A 9,817-nucleotide genomic window follows, 5' to 3' on the forward strand; every position below is an offset into this window, starting at 1 on the left:
TAGGCTTTATGTAGGGTGAGGGGGCACCGTTTTGGGCACCGTTTACATGGAAGGTTTGTTAGGCTTTATGTAGGGCGAGGGGGCACCGTTTACATGGAAGGTTTGTTAGGCTTTATGTAGGGCGAGGGGGCACCGTTTACATGGAAGGTTTGTTAGGCTTTATGTAGGGCGAGGGGGCACTGTTTTGGGCACCGTTTACATGGAAGGTTTGTTAGGCTTTATGTAGGGCGAGGGGGCACCGTTTACATGGAAGGTTTGTTAGGCTTTATGTAGGGCGAGGGGGCACCGTTTACATGGAAGGTTTGTTAGGCTTTATGTAGGGCGAGGGGGCACCGTTTTGGGCACCGTTTACATGGAAGGTTAGTTAGGCTTTATGTAGGGCGAGGGGGCACCGTTTACATGGAAGGTTTGTTAGGCTTTATGTAGGGCGAGGGGGCACCGTTTACATGGAAGGTTTGTTAGGCTTTATGTAGGGCGAGGGGGCACCGTTTACATGGAAGGTTTGTTAGGCTTTATGTAGGGCGAGGGGGCACCGTTTACATGGAAGGTTTGTTAGGCTTTATGTAGGGCGAGGGGGCACCGTTTTGGGCACCGTTTACATGGAAGGTTTGTTAGGCTTTATGTAGGGCGAGGGGGCACCGTTTACATGGAAGGTTTGTTAGGCTTTATGTAGGGCGAGGGGGCACCGTTTACATGGAAGGTTTGTTAGGCTTTATGTAGGGCGAGGGGGCACCGTTTACATGGAAGGTTTGTTAGGCTTTATGTAGGGCGAGGGGGCACCGTTTTGGGCACCGTTTACATGGAAGGTTAGGCTTTATGTAGGGCGAGGGGGCACCGTTTACATGGAAGGTTTGTTAGGCTTTATGTAGGGCGAGGGGGCACCGTTTACGTGGAAGGTTTGTTAGGCTTTATGTAGGGCGAGGGGGCACCGTTTACATGGAAGGTTAGTTAGGCTTTATGTAGGGCGAGGGGGCACCGTTTACATGGAAGGTTTGTTAGGCTTTATGTAGGGCGAGGGGGCACCGTTTACATGGAAGGTTTGTTAGGCTTTATGTAGGGCGAGGGGGCACCGTTTACATGGAAGGTTAGTTAGGCTTTATGTAGGGCGAGGGGGCACCGTTTACATGGAAGGTTTGTTAGGCTTTATGTAGGGCGAGGGGGCACCGTTTACATGGAAGGTTTGTTAGGCTTTATGTAGGGCGAGGGGGCACCGTTTACATGGAAGGTTAGTTAGGCTTTATGTAGGGCGAGGGGGCACCGTTTACATGGAAGGTTTGTTAGGCTTTATGTAGGGCGAGGGGGCACCGTTTACATGGAAGGTTTGTTAGGCTTTATGTAGGGCGAGGGGGCACCTTTTACATGGAAGGTTTGTTAGGCTTCATGTAGGGCGAGGGGGCACCGTTTACATGGAAGGTTTGTTAGGCTTCATGTAGGGCGGGGGGGGCACCGTTTACATGGAAGGTTAGTTAGGCTTTATGTAGGGCGAGGGGGCACCGTTTACATGGAAGGATTGTTAGGCTTTATGTAGGGCGAGGGGGCACCGTTTACATGGAAGGTTTGTTAGGCTTTATGTAGGGCGAGGGGGCACCGTTTACATGGAAGGTTTGTTAGGCTTTATGTAGGGCGAGGGGGCACCGTTTTGGGCACCGTTTACATGGAAGGTTTGTTAGGCTTTATGTAGGGCGAGGGGACACCGTTTACATGGAAGGGGTATTAGGCTTTATGTAGGGCGAGGGGGCACCGTTTACATGGAAGGTTTGTTAGGCTTTATGTAGGGCGAGGGGGCACTGTTTTGGGCACCGTTTACATGGAAGGTTTGTTAGGCTTTATGTAGGGCGAGGGGACACCGTTTACATGGAAGGTTTGTTAGGCTTTATGTAGGGCGAGGGGGCACCGTTTACATGGAAGGTTTGTTAGGCTTTATGTAGGGCGAGGGGGCACCGTTTTGGGCACCGTTTACATGGAAGGTTTGTTAGGCTTTATGTAGGGCGAGGGGGCACCGTTTTGGGCACCGTTTACATGGAAGGTTTGTTAGGCTTTATGTAGGGCGAGGGGGCACCGTTTACATGGAAGGTTTGTTAGGCTTTATGTAGGGCGAGGGGGCACCGTTTACATGGAAGGTTTGTTAGGCTTTATGTAGGGCGAAGGGGCACCGTTTACATGGAAGGTTTGTTAGGCTTTATGTAGGGCGAGGGGGCACCGTTTACATGGAAGGTTTGTTAGGCTTTATGTAGGGCGAGGGGGCACCGTTTTGGGCACCGTTTACATGGAAGGTTAGTTAGGCTTTATGTAGGGCGAGGGGCACCGTTTACATGGAAGGTTTGTTAGGCTTTATGTAGGGCGAGGGGGCACCGTTTACATGGAAGGTTTGTTAGGCTTTATGTAGGGCGAGGGGGCACCGTTTACATGGAAGGTTTGTTAGGCTTTATGTAGGGCGAGGGGGCACCGTTTACATGGAAGGTTTGTTAGGCTTTATGTAGGGCGAGGGGGCACCGTTTACATGGAAGGTTAGTTAGGCTTTATGTAGGGCGAGGGGGCACCGTTTACATGGAAGGTTTGTTAGGCTTTATGTAGGGCGAGGGGGCACCGTTTACATGGAAGGTTTGTTAGGCTTTATGTAGGGCGAGGGGGCACCGTTTTGGGCACCGTTTACATGGAAGGTTTGTTAGGCTTTATGTAGGGCGAGGGGGCACCGTTTACATGGAAGGTTTGTTAGGCTTTATGTAGGGCGAGGGGGCACCGTTTACATGGAAGGTTTGTTAGGCTTTATGTAGGGCGAGGGGGCACCGTTTACATGGAAGGTTTGTTAGGCTTTATGTAGGGCGAGGGGGCACCGTTTACATGGAAGGTTAGTTAGGCTTTATGTAGGGCGAGGGGGCACCGTTTACATGGAAGGTTTGTTAGGCTTTATGTAGGGCGAGGGGGCACCGTTTACATGGAAGGTTTGTTAGGCTTTATGTAGGGCGAGGGGGCACCTTTTACATGGAAGGTTTGTTAGGCTTCATGTAGGGCGAGGGGGCACCGTTTACATGGAAGGTTAGTTAGGCTTTATGTAGGGCGAGGGGGCACCGTTTACATGGAAGGTTTGTTAGGCTTTATGTAGGGCGAGGGGGCACCGTTTACATGGAAGGTTAGTTAGGCTTTATGTAGGGCGAGGGGGCACCGTTTACATGGAAGGTTTGTTAGGCTTTATGTAGGGCGAGGGGGCACCGTTTTGGGCACCGTTTACATGGAAGGTTTGTTAGGCTTTATGTAGGGCGAGGGGACACCGTTTACATGGAAGGTTTATTAGGCTTTATGTAGGGCGAGGGGGCACCGTTTACATGGAAGGTTTGTTAGGCTTTATGTAGGGCGAGGGGGCACTGTTTTGGGCACCGTTTACATGGAAGGTTTGTTAGGCTTTATGTAGGGCGAGGGGACACCGTTTACATGGAAGGTTTGTTAGGCTTTATGTAGGGCGAGGGGGCACCGTTTACATGGAAGGTTTGTTAGGCTTTATGTAGGGCGAGGGGGCACCGTTTACATGGAAGGTTTGTTAGGCTTTATGTAGGGCGAGGGGACACCGTTTACATGGAAGGTTTGTTAGGCTTTATGTAGGGCGAGGGGGCACCGTTTACATGGAAGGTTTGTTAGGCTTCATGTAGGGCGAGGGGGCACCGTTTACATGGAAGGTTAGTTAGGCTTCATGTAGGGCGAGGGGGCACCGTTTACATGGAAGGTTTGTTAGGCTTTATGTAGGGCGAGGGGGCACCGTTTACATGGAAGGTTAGTTAGGCTTTATGTAGGGCGAGGGGGCACCGTTTACATGGAAGGTTTGTTAGGCTTTATGTAGGGCGAGGGGGCACCGTTTTGGGCACCGTTTACATGGAAGGTTTGTTAGGCTTTATGTAGGGCGAGGGGACACCGTTTACATGGAAGGTTTATTAGGCTTTATGTAGGGCGAGGGGGCACCGTTTACATGGAAGGTTTGTTAGGCTTTATGTAGGGCGAGGGGGCACTGTTTTGGGCACCGTTTACATGGAAGGTTTGTTAGGCTTTATGTAGGGCGAGGGGACACCGTTTACATGGAAGGTTTGTTAGGCTTTATGTAGGGCGAGGGGGCACCGTTTACATGGAAGGTTTGTTAGGCTTTATGTAGGGCGAGGGGGCACCGTTTTGGGCACCGTTTACATGGAAGGTTTGTTAGGCTTTATGTAGGGCGAGGGGGCACCGTTTACATGGAAGGTTTGTTAGGCTTTATGTAGGGCGAGGGGGCACCGTTTACATGGAAGGTTTGTTAGGCTTTATGTAGGGCGAGGGGGCACCGTTTACATGGAAGGTTTGTTAGGCTTTATGTAGGGCGAGGGGGCCCCGTTTACATGGAAGGTTTGTTAGGCTTTATGTAGGGCGAGGGGGCACCGTTTACATGGAAGGTTTGTTAGGCTTTATGTAGGGCGAGGGGGCACCGTTTACATGGAAGGTTTGTTAGGCTTTATGTAGGGCGAGGGGGCACCGTTTTGGGCACCGTTTACATGGAAGGTTAGTTAGGCTTTATATAGGGCGAGGGGGCACCGTTTACATGGAAGGTTTGTTAGGCTTTATGTAGGGCGAGGGGGCACCGTTTACATGGAAGGTTAGTTAGGCTTTATGTAGGGCGAGGGGACACCGTTTACATGGAAGGTTTGTTAGGCTTTATGTAGGGCGAGGGGGCACCGTTTTGGGCACCGTTTACATGGAAGGTTTGTTAGGCTTTATGTAGGGCGAGGGGACACCGTTTACATGGAAGGTTTATTAGGCTTTATGTAGGGCGAGGGGGCACCGTTTACATGGAAGGTTTGTTAGGCTTTATGTAGGGCGAGGGGGCACTGTTTTGGGCACCGTTTACATGGAAGGTTTGTTAGGCTTTATGTAGGGCGAGGGGACACCGTTTACATGGAAGGTTTGTTAGGCTTTATGTAGGGCGAGGGGGCACCGTTTACATGGAAGGTTTGTTAGGCTTTATGTAGGGCGAGGGGGCACCGTTTTGGGCACCGTTTACATGGAAGGTTTGTTAGGCTTTATGTAGGGCGAGGGGACACCGTTTACATGGAAGGTTTGTTAGGCTTTATGTAGGGCGAGGGGGCACCGTTTACATGGAAGGTTTGTTAGGCTTTATGTAGGGCGAGGGGGCACCGTTTTGGGCACCGTTTACATGGAAGGTTTGTTAGGCTTTATGTAGGGCGAGGGGACACCGTTTACATGGAAGGTTTGTTAGGCTTTATGTAGGGCGAGGGGGCACCGTTTACATGGAAGGTTTGTTAGGCTTTATGTAGGGCGAGGGGGCACCGTTTTGGGCACCGTTTACATGGAAGGTTTGTTAGGCTTTATGTAGGGCGAGGGGACACCGTTTACATGGAAGGTTTGTTAGGCTCTATGTAGGGCGATGGGGCACCGTTTACATGGAAGGTTTGTTAGGCTTTATGTAGGGCGAGGGGGCACTGTTTTGGGCACCGTTTACATGGAAGGTTTGTTAGGCTTTATGTAGGGCGAGGGGGCACCGTTTACATGGAAGGTTTGTTAGGCTTTATGTAGGGCGAAGGGGCACCGTTTACATGGAAGGTTTGTTAGGCTTTATGTAGGGCGAGGGGGCACCGTTTTGGGCACCGTTTACATGGAAGGTTTGTTAGGCTTTATGTAGGGCGAGGGGACACCGTTTACATGGAAGGTTTGGTTAGGCTTTATGTAGGGCGAGGGGGCACCGTTTACATGGAAGGTTTGTTAGGCTTTATGTAGGGCGAGGGGGCACCGTTTTGGGCACCGTTTACATGGAAGGTTTGTTAGGCTTTATGTAGGGCGAGGGGGCACCGTTTTGGGCACCGTTTACATGGAAGGTTTGTTAGGCTTTATGTAGGGCGAGGGGGTACCATTTGGGCACCGTTTACATGGAAGGTTTGTTAGGCTTTATGTAGGGCGAGGGGGCACCGTTTTGGGCACCGTTTACATGGAAGGTTTGTTAGGCTTTATGTAGGGCGAGGGGGCACCGTTTTGGGCACCGTTTACATGGAAGGTTTGTTAGGCTTTATGTAGGGCGAGGGGACACCGTTTACATGGAAGGTTTGTTAGGCTTTATGTAGGGCGAGGGGGCACCGTTTACATGGAAGGTTTGTTAGGCTTTATGTAGGGCGAGGGGGCATCGTTTTGGGCACCGTTTACATGGAAGGTTTGTTAGGCTTTATGTAGGGCGAGGGACACCGTTTACATGGAAGGTTTGTTAGGCTTTATGTAGGGCGAGGGGGCACCGTTTTGGGCACCGTTTACATGGAAGGTTTGTTAGGCTTTATGTAGGGCGAGGGGACACCGTTTACATGGAAGGTTTGTTAGGCTTTATGTAGGGCGAGGGGGCACCGTTTTGGGCACCGTTTACATGGAAGGTTTATTAGGCTTTATGTAGGGCGAGGGGACACCGTTTACATGGAAGGTTTGTTAGGCTCTATGTAGGGCGAGGGGGCACCGTTTACATGGAAGGTTTGTTAGGCTTTATGTAGGGCGAGGGGGGCACCGTTTACATGGAAGATTTTTAGGCTTTATGTAGGACGAGGTGGCACCGTTTATACTTCATTCCCAAATGAAAAGGAGAATAGAAGAACCCTATTCCCCGAAGATATCAGTGTCCATTCCCACCGTGTCATCTATATCCTGGATTACAAAGATGTACACAGATAATTACAATTTGGATGCTATAAAAATGCATTATTATTATCATCACCCATAGTGATATTGGTAATTATAATAATAAGTTTTGTTAATGAAATTAATTTGTTCTTAAATGTTATATATCCTTGATTGCAATTGTCGTAATTTTCAGAGGTCTATAGTATGACCAGGATAATCATAATTCTCTCTCTCTCTCCCTCTCTCTCTCTCTCTCTCTCTCTCTCTCTCTCTCTCTCTCTAAGAACAAAAACGTATAAAGTTACCCAGAAATATACGCAGTTATTGCACGAAAACAACAAAGTGGTGTAAGAAAAAAATCCCCGGACTGGCTCTCATGACTGATTCGTGTTTAGTAGTCAAGATAGTGTCCCGGATCTCACATTGAGAAGACCAGTGAAGGCTTGCTAGCTTGGTGGAGAATATACACGGGCTATCAGGAGGTATTTATACATTTACACATTTATACGTTACAGAATTTTAAATGACAGTAGAGGGTTAACGATAATCCCGTTGCCTCAATATGGTGGATTGTGAGTTCTTGGTTTTATTGTTTACATTTCCTTTCCATTGTTCTCTAGTCTTTGATAGTGCCATAGCCTCTGTACCATGGTCTTCCACTGTCTTGGGTTAGAGTTCTCTTGCTTGAGGGTTCACTCGGGAACACTGTTCTATCTAGTTTCTCTTCCTCTTGTGTTATTAAAGTTTTTTTTTTTTTTAGTTTACATAGGAAATATTTATTTTGATGTTACAATTCTTAAAATATTTTATTTTTTCTTATTTCCTTTCCTCACTGGGCTATTTTCCCTGTTGGGGCCCCTGGTTTTATAGTATCCTGCTTTTCCAACTAGGGTTGTAGCTTAGCATTTAATAATAATAATAATAATGTCATAACAGTAGTTCATGATTGAGTCATTCATTCATTCATCCATTCATTAATTGTGTAATTAGTTGAGGGTTTTATTATTTCTAGGAGATAGTCACTTACTTCCGGTGACCCAACCTCCATGATTCGCTTTTGGTATTGGGCCAAATGTGGTCAGCCGTTCCATAAGGAGTGGGTGCGTTCACTATGATTTTTGTTGTCTGTTCTGACTTCTTGATTTATTTGTGATAATAATTTTAATGATTTTTTAATTTTGATAAGATAGTAATTCTAATAACGACGACAACGACGATGGTGGTAATAAATTTTATAATTTTAATAATAATAATAATAATAATAATAATAATAATTTTTTACTAGTATATGCGACCGGTCAAAATGACGGCTAAATATTTAAATATGCACAGACACAGAGTCAACACTTCCCACCTCCTCCTTCCCCCTTTCTTAACTACAACACGGCAGTTGTGGTTTCGAGTATACCTCTCGTGCTACTGCCTCTCACCAAGGTATGGTTACTTCCTCTCTCCCTACCCAAAGACTGGAGAGATACCGAATAATTATACATCTGGCAATGCCACCCAGCGGGATGGGATTTATATATATATATATATATATATATATATATATATAGTATATAATATATATATATAAATGTGTGTGTGTGTGTGTATGCGTGTATATATATATATATATATATATATATATATATATATATATATATATATATATATATATATATATATATATATACACATACCCAAAGACCGGGGAGGTACCGAATAATTATACATCTGCAATGCCACCCAGAGGGATATGATTTATGTATATATATATATATATATATATATATATATATATATATATATATATATATATATATATATATATATATATATATATATAGGCTATATATATCACCAGGATATGATTACTCCCTCTCTCCCTACCAAGAACCGGGGAAAGACCGAATAATTATTCATCTGGCAATGCCACCCAGCGTGGTAGGATATATATATATATATATATATATATATATATATATATATATATATATATATATATATATATATATATGTATATATATATATATATATATATATATATATATATATATATATATATATAATATATATATATACAGTATATATATATAGGTGACAATGAATAGGTCAAAATAAGTTCTTTATTAATTTTAATCCTACGTATCCAAGTTCCATACAAAGATAATAATTATAACCCTTGATATTATTGTTTATCTTTGTCATCTGAAATATAAACCCGGTGATCAAGTTAAGTTCGTATTGTATAATTGACGTCGCGAATTGAAAACAACAATCTTCTAACAACAATGGTAATCTTTGGAATGATATCTTATTGTATTGGCTTTTAAGATATTCTCTTCAAGGCAGAATTGTGACCCTTTGCTATCTGCATTTAAAATACAGAACAACAGATTAGATAACCGTTTCTCAATTGAAATGTCATGAGTTTTTTTTTAGTTTTGTCAAACACTGTCTGATTACTTAACGTGCTGAATTAAATGGTAAAAAGGTTATATAACATTTTATGTGATTATTGTTAAACATAACATACTTGAAAGGATTTAAATGGGGCTTTGATGAGATCACTCGTAAAGTTCAAAATCAGGCAAATATACTCCAGCATATCGGTCATTTTGCATCGGTAGTCCAGTACAGGGTTAAAAAGAATAGTATTCTTTTAACCCTGGTCCAGTATAGGCTATGTCTTGGAAAATCCGAAGACCGCTTAACCTTGCCGGGAACCGTGTTCGTTTCGTTTTGCCTTGGCTTCGGAACTTTATATAAATTTGATACCAATTAATACGGCATTATCCTTTGTACCGACAAATATTGTAATATTCTCTGAATATGATATTAAATTATCTTCACTGAAGAGAATCAATACATAAGCTCTAGGCGCTTAAGAAATTGCAATTTCTCTCCGCCGTAATATGTAATAATTACTGGAGTCAAACATTAGTCTTTTTAAGACAAATAACATTTTAAATTCTAACTTTCCTGACATTAAGTAATTTTTTTTTTTATTGGACATCAATGCCCATTCTTATTCACTGAAGGGAAACAATACACAAGCAGAATTGAAATAAGAACTTAAGAAAGGTTTAGTTGAATCTTTGCCGATGATTGTAGCCTACATATATCAAAATGCATGAAATTTTGTTAAGAATAATATTCATTTAAGAAAATTATATAATTTTAAGGTTGGTGTTATTTGTAT

Source organism: Palaemon carinicauda, chromosome 37, assembly GCF_036898095.1.
Source record: "Palaemon carinicauda isolate YSFRI2023 chromosome 37, ASM3689809v2, whole genome shotgun sequence".
In the NCBI taxonomy this organism is placed as follows: Eukaryota; Metazoa; Arthropoda; class Malacostraca; order Decapoda; family Palaemonidae; genus Palaemon; species Palaemon carinicauda.